Here is an 11,757-nt window from a genome sequence, read left to right as displayed (position 1 = left end):
TTTTAATCAGAATAAAAAAAGATTTTATACTTACCCGCTCTGTGTAATGGTATTGCACAGAGTGGTCCCCTATCTCCAGTTCTGGAGTCCCCCGCCAGCACTGTCTGCTCCTTCCTATGAGTGCCCCTCAGCAAGACGTGTGCTATGGGGTGACTTTTGCAGACATGCTCCCGAGCCAGGCTGTGTGTGTCCATAGAGTGTGGCTGCTCCCTCTTCACAGGATTTTTCTGACAGCAGCAGGTGCCTATGGAAAGCTTTTTAACCTTAAGGTAAATAATGCATTAAGGTAAAAAAAAAAATTTAGAATTTAGAACTACTTTAAGTTACAGGAGACAGGATCTAAGTCTTAGACCATGGGTTGCGCTATTCTGTGTATAGTCCTACAGAACAAACAGTACATGGTCCACATGTGCTTTGCTGCTTCACTGCAACCAGGAGACTTTATTCAGAGAAAAGTCATAGAATATTTTATATATGCAGCTACAAACTTATAAACACTGTCATCTACTGGTTGAAAAATATATCTATACTGAATACAGCTGTAGTTGTTACACAAAATATATGAACATTGTATTCCAACACCCACACTCAACAACTACTCCTTTTTTTAGTCCCATTTTGGATCTCCGTTCTATAAATATGTTTCTTATAAGTGGTTTTGTCAAAGCATCTGCAGTCATGTTTACCATGAGGTAGCTCTGAAAGTGTCCATTATTATTATTATACAGTATTTATAAAGCGCCAACAGTTCGCTCAGCGCTGTACATTACAATGGGGGACAATACATGCGACAGAACAATACCAATACAATGTGATACACGAGGGGTTTGAGGGCCCTGCTCCTTGGAGCTTACAATCTAGGAGGGAGGGGATAGTGGTATAGGAGGAGATAGCTGTGGGGGATGGAGTGGTAGGAAGAGTGGAGGAGGTCGGCAATTAGCAGGGGGTGGGGTAGGCTTCCCTGAAGAGGTGGGTTTCCAGGGTGCGCCTAAAGGAGAGGAGAGTAGGTGATAGTCTGATGGGTTGGGGTAGGGAGTTCCGGAGGATGGATGACATCCTGGAGAAATCCTGGAGGCGGGCATGGGAGGAAGAGACCAGGGAACTAGAGAGAAGGAGGTCTTGTGAGGAGCGGAGTGTGCATGTTGGGTGGTACTTGGATATTAGGTCGGTGATGTAATTTGGGGCAGTATGGTGGACAGCTTTGTACATCAGTGTTAGGATTTTGAATTTGATCCGTTGTGCAATCGGAAGCCAGTGGAGGGATTGGCAGAGGGGGGTGGCGGAAATGGAGCAGTTGGTAAGGTGAATGAGTCTGGCAGCCGTATTCAGGATCGACTGAAGCGGGGATAGCCTGTGGCGAGGCAGGCCAGTGAGGAGGGAGTTGCAGTAATGGAGTCGTGATATGATGAGGGAGTGAATGAGCTGTTTAGTGGTTTCTGGGGTTAGGAATGTGCGGATTTTGGCGATGTTGTGGAGGTGGAGTCTGCATGAGTTTGTTAAAGATTGGACTTGGGGTGGAAGGATAGGTTGGAGTCCTGAATGACACCAAGTACTCTGGCCTGCGGGGCGGGCCTGATAGTGGCATTGTTTGGACGTGATGGAGAAGTCAATGGGGGGTGGTGTGCGGGCTGGGGGGAAGACTAGGGGCTCAGTTTCGGAGTGGTTCAGTTTAAGGAAGTGGAGCGACATCCAATCTGATATGTCATTTAGTAGGTTTGTGATTCGGACGGAGACTGAGGGGGTGAGGCGAGGGGTTGAGAGATAGATTTGTGTGTCGTCGGCATAGAGATGGTAGTTGAAGCCCGGAGATTGTATGAGTTGGCCAAGGGAGGAGGTGTAGATGGAGAAGAGAAGGGGCCTGAGGACGGAGCCTTGAGGGACTCCAACGGAGAGGGGGAGTGAGGGAGAGGTGGTAGCGTTATAGGTAACGCTGAAAGAGCGTTGTGATAGGTAGGATGAGAGCCAGGAGAGAGCGGAATCTCTGAGGCAGAGGGAGTGTAGTTTTTTGAGGAGGGGGTGGTCGACTATGTTGAAGTCCATGTCTGCAGTTCACTAAGATATGTCCTCTCTTCAGCATTAGCTCTGATCCACTTTTCTCTCTCATGGGTTGGAAATATTAGCATCTCATCCCATGAATTTGGCTCTGGTTTTAATGCTACAGGATCAATATAAGACAGGTGTTTGACTAGGATGCCTTTATTGCTTCTGGTGGATTTCCTGATTGAAGCCTCTTGTGGCCTGGATTTCTACTTTTACAGTGTTTAGATTGTCTGCCTTAATTTCTATTTATGTGTCATTTTGCTGCTTATCTTCATGTGACACTGATGTGGAGTTTCCCTGTGTTTGAAGCATTTGTGTTCATGAAATTTTGAAGACACTGAAGTTTCATTGACAATTTCACTTATACTGATGATTACCTTGTTTGTATCTTGGTGTAGAATACTGTATCCCTTTTGAGATTCACTGTACCCCACAAGTACACCTTCCTTTGCAAAAGCATCCCATTTTGTAAGTTTTTCTTTTTGGATGTGCACATAGGCTTTGCTTTCAAATATGTTTAGATGGTTCAAATTCGGGGACTTTCCATTCCTTAGTTCATATGGAGTTTTCTCAGTTGATTTTCCTGGTAGTTGATTTTGGAGATAGCATGCAGTCATAATTGCCTCCCCCCAGTATGTTGGCATATCTGCATCAAACAGCATGGTTCTTCCACTCTCACATATAGTACGGTTCATTCTTTCTGCAACTCTGTTTTGTTCTGGAATGTATGGTACAGTAGTTTGAAATATTATACCATGTTTTCTGATAATCGCCTGTGTGTTATCACCTATATATTTAGTTCCATCGTCACACTCGGCATTTTGCTAAATTTGTTGCTTACTTGAGCCAAATACTGTGCAAGTTTCTCTGGTACTTCACTTTTGTGTAACAGATATAGTGTAGTATACCTGGAGTAATCATCTATAAAAGTGAGAAAATACCTCTTCTTTCCTGGAGTCAATTTTTCCATTGGAATGCAAAGATCTAAATGAATTACAGTAAGTCCAGAGGTTTTTTGTCTCTGCTGTTATTCTGCTTTGGAAAGGCATTTCTTGTCATTTTTCCTTTTATACAGATGGTGCATTTCATTGTTTGATCACATGGACTATTTTTTATTCCACTTGCATAGTCATTCTTAGTTAATTTCTTTATTATGTCAGGTCGCCTGTGCCCCAGTTGTCTGTGACATGTGTGAATGCAGCTTGAATGTGTTTCCCCCTTAGCAGTACTGACTACTTCATTGCAGTTCAGCTAATACAGTTCATCTGTAATTATAGCCTTTGCAAGTAAGCTATCACGTTTTGTGATGGCACAACTGTCATTTTGGAAGGCCACTACATTGCCTTGTTTTGTGAGCTTCATCACTGACAAAAGATTAGCTTAAAAAGCAGGGACATACAGAACATTTTTCTAACAGCTTTTTCAAGGCATTGTTTTTTTCTGGTCTATGTGTCAGGAATGGACTGGCCAGCAATGGTGGGACTCACCTGCCTTTTGATCTGCAGTACCAGGGCTGGCCAGCGGGTGCTCCCAGCAATCAGAGACTCAACCTTTCAGCCAGCTAACACCTGGAACTGAAGATACTGGTGTATTTAAGGGATGGCCAGACTTGCAGACTCTGCCTTGGTGTTGTGTTTGTCCTGGGCCCTGTATCTGTCCTGCATCCTGTTTCTGTTCCTTTGCTACCTGTTCTGATCCCTGGCTTGTGACCCTGACCATCCCTCTGCCTGACCCTCTGTACTACACTGCTTGCTACCTGTTCTGATCCCTGGCTTGTGACCCTGACCATCCCTCTGCCTGACCCTCTGTACTACGCTGCTTGCTACCTGCTGAACCTGGCCTGTGACCCCGACCATTCTCCGCTTGCTCCCCCTGTACCTACCTGCCCAATTGATATTGACTCGGCCTGCCTGACGACGCTTGCTTGTATGTACTGTTATCTGTGGGTGGTTGGTTGGGTTTGTTTGCACTGTATTATGTTTAGTATTGCACTGCGTTTATGTTTGTATTGTTAGTGTTAATAAATTACATTGTTAATCACATATCTGAAGTCTGCGTTTCCCTGCTTCAGTCACACACCTCTGGTCATACCTGGGAGCCCTGACACTATGTCATGTCTGGCTGCTCCAAAAACAGCCGTTGGTATGTTCTAGCAGATCCATCATCGGGAGCTCTTGCCCATATGTTTGCACTATTGTGTGGCTGGGTTAGCGTATACACTTCACCAAATATCCAGGATTTTGGTGTATATGCAGAGTTTCCATTGTCTCAAGTGTTGGTCTGCAGAACGTTCATGCAAGAAGTGTCTTGTGAGGATGTCCTTTGAAAGGGGACATTTCTTTGGTGACACTTACATCAAGGGAGTCACTAGAGGTATGAATACCCTCTTAATCTAAGTAGAGGCCAAAATATTCTACAGGTAACTCTGCCAAGTCAACAAATCCCTCCTCACGGTGAAAGGGTGCCACCACTTGTAAGGGTGGGAAGATGCTTCTCAGCCTTTGTGGCTGTCTGGGTCTGCAGATGTCTCGGTCCAGAAGCTTGTACCTAGGGGCTACAAACTAGAGTTTTGGCCTTTGCTTAAACTTTATGCTGTCAAACTTGTCCACTCCCCATTACAGCAGGTGAATCTTTACTTCTCACAGGGAGTCATTGCTACAGTTCCAGAGGGAGAGAGAGAGAGGTTTCAGGGGTTCTACACATCCTGTTTTTACTGTCCCAAAAGCAAAAGGAGGTATTTTTCCAGTTCTGGATTTGAATATTCTCAAAAGGTTCCTTTGGATCCATACATTCCATATGGAATCATCCAGGTCAATCATCGCTTTACCTTCAGGTGGGGAACCTTCTGCCTTCTGTGGCCATCAAGGATGCCTACTTGCACATCCCCATCTTCCTTTCACATCAATGCTACCCGCGTTTTGTTGTGGGCATGCAACAATTCCAGTTTATTACCCAACCCTATGGTAGTCCATGGCACTTTGGCTCTTCAGCCAGATGTTAGCCCCAGTTAGCCAAAGTCCATTAGATAGTGGCAACCCTGTGGCAGATTGGATGGATCCTAAATTTCCAGTCCAGGGAAAGGGGAGACATGATTTAAACCTTTAAATACATCAAGGGGGTGAATAAGAGGGCAGTACTTTCAATATGAAACCAAAATCAAGATTCCCCACTATTAGTTTTTGCCAGGGGCGGACTGACTATTTGGAAACTCGGGCACTACCCAAGGGCCAGGGGTCAGTAGGGGGCCCCATGAGATGCCCCTGGTACCTTTTTCATAGGCTTTTTTGAGTTTGGGCAAGGACACAGGGGCCCCATGATCCCCTATTGCCCGGGGGCCCCGTGAGTTGTCAGTCCACCCCTGGTTTTTGCATTACATTTTTGGGCCTGATGGTAACGGAGGCAGTACCATATGCTCAATTTCACTCCACACTGTTGCAACTCAGCATTCTGATTATGTGGGACAAGTGATCCATGGGGCGAGTCCCATCTTTCCTTCAGTATGGTCTAGATCAACATTTAGCCTCAAATACCATCAAGGGTCACATTTCTTCCCCAACCATTCTTTTCCAGAGACTCCTTGCTTTGCACTCATTTGTGAAAGGTTGTGTGCAGGGTGTCACTCATGTTCTTGCCCTTGTAGGCACCCTGTGACACCATGGGACCTCAATTTGGTTTTGTCAGTTCTCCAGAAACCATCCTTCAGCTTCCCTCACTCACAGGGTTGCTTTCCTCATTGCTATCACTTCTGTAAGATATGTCTCAGATTTAGCGGCCTTAAATTGTAAGGAACCCATCCTATAGTCACAAAGGTATAAGGTTCTCTTGAGGTTCAAGGGCTCCTTTTTTTCAAGATGGTTTCCTAGTTCCACCTTAACCAGGACATTGTTCTGCTCCAAATAATTCCAGCAAGATTTCTCCCCAGCTTGTATATTGTACACACTGTACCAGTGTAACTGTTAGTTATGGCTTCTTTTAAACAATCTGATTCCCTCTTTGTCATTCCTGAGGGCCCCAGTAGTGAATATCCTGCCTCTTGTTCCTCGACTGCCAGAGGGACTAAACAACTCATCATTCAAGCCTATAGTCCGAAGGATACATTTTCTCCATTTCCTGTTAGGACACTCTACTACCACATCTGTCAGCGCTTTATGGGCTTTCAGCATCACACATCTGTTTCCTTTCCTTTGGGTAACCTATTCCTTCCAGTCAGGCTAACTTTGTGGGAATGTATACTTGAGCTCTCTAGTATAGGTTCTTGTGCGGTGATAATTCTCACATTGCTTGGGGTTAGTGATAGGTTCTTGTGCGGTGATAATTCTCACATTGCTTGGGGTTAGGAGTGTAATGCTTGGGTCTTCCTGTGTAGACAGACTATTTTTTCCTTGTGGACCTGGTTTTGACCAAGACAAAAAGACCAGTACTCCTGGGGAATTGCCCAAATTTTCTTTTCTGTTGACCACATCATTTTGTGTGTCTGTTTCTTCTTTGATCCTTGAAGGTAGTTATGATGTTCTACCTGTTTTGGTGGGTTTTTAGTTTCATATCCTCAGTGTTTTGAGGCTCAGCGCACCTTTGGATGGAGTAATTCTCTTCTGGCAGAGATCTCTTCTGTCTTTGTTATTAGGCTGATCCTCTGTGGTCTCCCCTTGGCAGCTTTCCCCTTCTTATAGTGAGGTTCTCCTCATCTAGTCAAGTTTTAGTCCTTGGTCCTTCAGGTGGTCCTCAGATGCAGATGTTTTTAAATATGTGCCACCACCTGGGCTTCAATCAATAATACTGAGTGAATTAAATAAATACAATGAAAAACCACTTAAAGTGCTTAAATTAAATTGTGTACAAAGCAGCAAACACACTAAGAGGATATCCTCTCTAAACAGCAAATCCAAATACATCTCTGGTGTTGCGCTAAAGTGAAAACAAAGTAATATACATAATATGTACAAACAAATGTGAACAGTAAATAAAGTGCTCAATAGTAAATCAGTACCAAACGTTAAAGTGCAGAAATGATTAACATATATGTTTCAGTCCCTATGGGGTATATAAGACTGAACCCTTTTTGTGATAAATAGTCCCAACTCTTCGTTCCAGTATAACCATCACCATGAACTCTGCACCACCATGATGACAAATTGGAGGCTTACCAGATCCTTTGACCTCTTCGCTATGGGGGGTCAACATATGCCTTTATCACGTACCTGTTGTTAGAGGCCAATGGAGAGAGGACTTCCCTTGCAGCTAAGTTCCAGACTCCCCTGAGAGTGGGATAGCAGGAGTCAGGCCCAAAGTGGCACAGGTCGCCTGTAGGAGTGCTCGTTGGTGGTCCACCCAGGAGCACAGCTGATGCACTGAGATGGGATCTGCAGACAGGTGGTGCCTGTGCGAGGATTGCAAGCCTTCCTGGAAACAGAGGATCACAGGATAGCCAGTTCAAAGTCAAGGTCAGGTACCAGGTGGGAATCAGAGCCGACGTAGTCAGGTGGGATAACCGAGGTCATACATAGAGGAGCAAAGAGGGAATATCCGTTAGCCAAGCCGAGGTCAGATCAGGGGTTAAGCAGAGAAGACAGGTCCAAGAGCAAGCCGAGTCGGTATCAGGAAATCACAGATCACAATAGCACAAGAAACAGGAATAAGGTACTGGGAAGCCAGAGATCAACCAGCACCTGAGAGTATTTTTTTATCCTCTGTTCCGAACCATGATCCTGAAGAAGTGTCTCATTTAATTTCCACATATTTAACTTATTTTGCTCTCTTCCCCATAATTACTTCATTGTGACAGGTGCGTGGTCTGATATTGTTATAACTTCTACATTTACTTTAACCAATGACTCCACGAGTCTATGGTCCAACATTATATAATCTAACCTCGAATACGTCTCGTGTGCATGAGAGTAGAATGTATAATCCCTGTCTCTCAGATATTTAATTCTAGTTGACGTTGATGCAGCATACTCCGTATACTCTGTACAAGCGACATCGTGTTAATCCGAGGGTCCATACAAAAATTTAAATCTCCTGCCACAATTAGTTTGCCTTTTTTAAAATCCAGGATCTTTCTCAGAATATTTTTTAAATAAACCTCAGGTTTTCTATTAGGACAATAAATGTTTGCCAATGTGCATTCTATTTCCTGTAGTTTCCCCCTTAAGAACAGGAAGGTCCTCCATCTTTTCTTCCATCATAAACCTTACATTTTTAGCTATACCAATTGCTACTCCTTTAGCTCTCTTGGTCGGTGAATCTGCATAAAACCAGGTTGGATAATACCTGGAAAATAGCTTAACATTTGTTTCCTGCAATAAGTGAATTTCTTGTATAAATGCCTCAGCAATAAATCATTGTTGTAATTCTCTAAAGATCTTATACCTTTTCCCCGGACTGTTTAACCCCTTAATGTTGTAGGTTGTAAAATTAACCTCCTCCATATCTAATACATTTTTCCACTTCCTCCCCAGGAGTCTTCCTTGCTGGAGTACCACCATCTTTCTAACCGAACACGGAGCTTACCCCTACCCATCTCGCCCATACCCCTCCCTAACCCCTCTTAGGCTTTTAATTTGCCTACTAATCGTTTGTGGTCCTATTCCCACCATTGATCTCACCATAGGGTGGGGCTCTGACCATACACACCTTTCCATTTCATTTATCCTGTCCCCCATGTCCCACCTTTCAATGAAGAGGGAGAGAGAAAAAAAAAAAACATACACATACACCTTATTAAATAAATAAATATCATAAAATATAAATAAAATCTCAGACAGACCTCGTATCCTTAGATTGCACCTTCTATCCCTGTTCTCCTGGTCTTCCAATTTGTTTAGCAGATTCCTTTGTTCTTTTCTCATTTCCTTCATCTGTTTTTCTAAGTTTGGTTTAACTTGAGCATGCTTATCCAGTTTTTCTTCCGCCTCCTCCACCCTTGATAATACCTGCCCCAGATCTTTATTGTAATTTTGCCATTTCCTGTTTTATGGATCGTTCCAGACCCTTGAACATTTCTGCTATTTCTATTTTAGTAGGCATTTGTGAAATCTTCACTTGTTCTTCGAAATTCTCTGTATCCACTACCTTTTCTATATGTTCCTCTTCTATATTTTGACTGCTATTGGCCATTCCCACGGATAATCTGGAACATTCTCCAGTGCTATTTTCCATATCTTGTCTTCCATTGATTCCTTGTTGTCTCTCTAGGGTCTGTTTCTCTTGTGAGGGTATGTACCTTTTAATTGAACCTGTTTGGGGAGCCTTTGGCCCTCCTCCTCCTTTTGTCACTTTATTTTTCATACTGTCCAATTACCATTTCTATTTTTCCTGATTTTCTATGTTTCCCTTCTAGGGATACTGTCCTTTAAATCTTTTTTCTCTCCCCCATCTCCTTAAATAATTTGCCAAAGTCCATAGCTCTTCAGGGTCTTATCCTTCTTAAATTTTCCTTGTTATAAGACCCCCTAGGTGAACACCCCTCAGGTTTAAAACATAGTTCAATACAGCATTCAAAATGCACAAATCGCAATACTCCTGCCGCTCTCACTCACCCTCTTAGCTCCTTCTTCCACTCCAGGTGAGGCAGCGTCAAGTACTTTCTCCTGGGGGTTGCTGGCTTCAATCGTCCCTCTGAGTGATCAAAATTATTAGGGGGGGGCACCCAGAGCAAGTTCTCCAAAGCCCTGGCGTCAGCAGTCCCGGACAGGGAAGGAGAGAGCCGTGATCCCATTCTCACAAACAAGCCGGCCAGCCGGCCGGCTTCTCCACCTCCCAGTGCTCCTTTGCGGCAGAGCAATATTTGTGAGTTTATATAGTGGAGGTGAGCGGACATCTGGTGATGGTGTAGTCACTCAGTATTATTTAAATAAATCTTTGGTGTTGCACTAAAGTGAGAAAAAATAATATACATAATATGTACAAACAATACATAAACAAATCTGATCAGTGAATAAAGTGCTCAATAGCAAATCAGCACCAAAAGTTAAAGTGCAGAAATGATTAACATATATGTGCCAGTCCCTATGGGGTATATAAGACAGTCCCCTTTTTGTGATAAATAGTCCCAACTCTTTGTTCCAGTATAACCACCAGCATGAGCACAGCACCACTGTGATGACAAATTGGAGGCCTACCAGATCTTTTGACCCCTTAGCTATAGGAGGTTAACATACGCCTTATTACAACACTTCCATCCAGACTCATGTATCATCAAAGGCTCTTCAGACCGTCCCGATCTCACAAAGTTGGCATATATTCATATAAAAATAAAATAAGTGCCTCTCATAGTGCAGATAGTTTAAATACCATTAAAAAAAGAGACACACTTCTAAGCATCATAAAATTTTTTACAGAAATCAGAAAATCCTCAAGCAGCAAGGAATAGCATAAACACTAATTCTTATGCGATGATGTCACAAAGGAGGATCCGCCCGACGCGGTTCATCATACCAGACGTCTTCCGGGGCTAGGAGACCACCATCACACTTAAATATACTACAACCAAGCCTTGATTTGGAATATTTTTGCCTCTATCTGAATTACATGGCCGGGAATGAACCTGTGACCGGAAACAGAACAGGCCGCGCAAAGAGGAACTGACCTCATCGCGACCAAGCCTCTGTTCCAAATCCAAGCCTCACTGTGGGGATAAATACTCAATCGCAGACCCAGATATAAACCCAGGGACAAGAGCGAAACCGAACCCCACAGTAAAGATGTTATTCTTTATGTAAGTCAGAGAGGATCTGAGTTCTAAATGGCTGACCCATCAAGAAATTTCTATTTTGGATAAGGAACTTACTTATGTCCCACCAAAAGGTCTTAATAAATTTCAGGTTTGTATAGACGTACAGAAGTACATACGTAAGTTAAATATTAGAAGGTATTTTATCAATAACCCTATTGCACCTAGGATGACTGCTCCTATGGTAATACAACATTCTGGTTTGAGTAATGCTTCTTTATTTAACCCCCCAGGTGGAATGGCATCCTCTATCAACGTTTTCAGAAATTTTGTACTTAGAGATTTAGAGGATTTAAAAGTTAAAACACCTAGATTACAACAGAATCTTGAACAAGGGATTCAACAATTAGGTAGCGACAAGGACCTTGTAGTTCGACCTGCGGATAAGGGTGGGGGAATCGTTCTTGATAAGAGTACGTATGTTAAGGAGATTAACAAAATATTGAGTGATCAAGATACTTATACAGCTTTGAAAATGAACCCTGTGGGAGGATATAAAAGAGAACTGCAGAAACTAGTTAACAGTTTATGGGCAGGGTGTTCTGATAAGAAACAGCTTACCTGATTCCATTAGCACCATGTACTCAAGTCATTTATTATTTGCCCAAGATACATAAGGACATCGTGAACCCTCCCGGATGCCCAATAGTGAGTAGTATTGACTCCAGCACTTTGAGAATTGGGAAATACATTGATAATTGTCTACAGCCTCTAGTTAAGGACATTCCTTTGTATCTTAAGGATACAAAACATGTTATTAATCTATTGAGTGAACAAACGTTTAGTGCTGGGGTTTCGATGATCAGAGCAGATGTGGCATCACTCTACACTATTATTCCACATGATTTGGGCTTAGAGGTGATCAACTATTATTTAACCAATGGGTCTGATCTTTCTTTGTTACAAAGATAATTTATTATGGATCTAATAAAATATGCAGCGTCCCATAACTATATTTGGTTTGGAGAGCAATACTACCTCCAGAG

This window comes from Staurois parvus, unplaced genomic scaffold (genome assembly GCF_062004578.1).
Source record: "Staurois parvus isolate SC_StPar_1 unplaced genomic scaffold, SC_StPar_1.0 ptg000118l, whole genome shotgun sequence".
Taxonomy (NCBI): domain Eukaryota; kingdom Metazoa; phylum Chordata; class Amphibia; order Anura; family Ranidae; genus Staurois; species Staurois parvus.
This window is presented reverse-complemented; position numbering follows the sequence as displayed.